Source organism: Egretta garzetta, unplaced genomic scaffold (assembly GCF_000687185.1).
Source record: "Egretta garzetta isolate BGI_Z169 unplaced genomic scaffold, ASM68718v1 scaffold214, whole genome shotgun sequence".
Classification (NCBI taxonomy): domain Eukaryota; kingdom Metazoa; phylum Chordata; class Aves; order Pelecaniformes; family Ardeidae; genus Egretta; species Egretta garzetta.
The window spans coordinates 896,989-898,143 of NW_009259491.1; the positions used below are offsets into that span (position 1 = coordinate 896,989).

Consider the following 1,155-nt stretch of genomic DNA (forward strand, 5'->3'; position numbering starts at 1 on the left):
TGCCCTCAGCAGGATACCCACAGGGAGGCTCTGCCTCCTGCACCCCCTGGGCAGGCAGGGTGAACCCCCTCCCCGCAGCCCTGCCCGTCTCGGGCTGTGCCTGGGGACACACACCCTGCTCTCCAGAGCCCCCACAGCCTGCCGGGAGAGGCCCCCAAGGTGTCCCATCATGATTCATTCCAGCCCCTTCCCATTGCCCTTTCCAGTTTTTGTACGCCTCTGGATGGATTTGCTCCCCCAGGCCAGCCCCTAAACACCCTCCGGGTGTGCAGCCGGACAGATTTCATCATCCTTCCCAGGCAGAAATTGTGGGGTGCAAGCAGCAGTGGGGGCACGTGCCAGGATGAGCCTGGAGAGAGGCAGGAGGAGGTGGGGAAAGGAGATGCACGTCACGAGCATCCCTGGGAAAAAGCTCTTTTATTTGTTAGAACAGCAGTGGGGAAGCAGAGGGAGCGGGCAGCAGGCAGCACGTAGCACTGCGTGGCAGCTCTCAGCTGGGTGGTTCTGGAGCTGAAGTGGTCCCTGAGCGTGGGCTGGTGGCCGTCCCCATCCTCCCGGGGGCTGGCATCGGGCAGGACGAGCCTTAGCAGAAGTGCGGGCAGCTGCTGGTGCTGGGGTGACACGGGGATGCTGAGAAGGCCCTGGGTCTGTCCCGGGAGCAGGAGCTCATTCTGGGGAAAGGGAGAGAAAACAAGAGGTTGGGTCCGGTGCCCAGCGTAACCCCAAGCCCACGTGTTTGGCCATCAGTCCCCCCACCAGCCTGACAGTGGAAGGCTCCAGCAGCCGGACACAGCTCCCAGCCCAGAGCCACTGTCACCATATACCCCCTCTGCTACCCGGGGAGGCGGGCACAGGTGGGGGGGTTCCCAAGACCCTACCGTAGATGAGGGGGGGGGAAGATGGTGGTGAGAGGCATCTCCTCCCACATGAAGACTGGCAGCACTTCTTGGGCCGTGGACACTGCCGGTCGGTGTAGCACGCATTCGGTGGGTTGGGTATCGCGCAGGTGAAGCGGATGTGTGGGCAGGACCAGGCGCTGCCTGCAAGAGGAGGGAGGTGTTTGCTCCAGGCTGTCGGCAGCTGGGGTCCCTACGGAGATGCTCCCCACCAAATGCCCTTCTCCTCTCTTCTCCCCTCCCACAGGATCCCTGCAAA

General features: G+C 63.3%; 1 long non-coding RNA gene across 1 annotated transcript; it reads right to left on the reverse strand.

Annotated features, from left to right (window-relative positions):
* Nucleotides 1-400: 400 nt before the first annotated feature.
* LOC118452141 lies at nt 401-1,037 on the reverse strand. Its single transcript, XR_004841808.1, has 2 exons — nt 879-1,037; nt 401-671 (listed from the first exon to the last, which is right to left on the reverse strand). It is a non-coding gene; the product is annotated as an uncharacterized LOC118452141 (long non-coding RNA).
* Nucleotides 1,038-1,155: the final 118 nt, after the last annotated feature.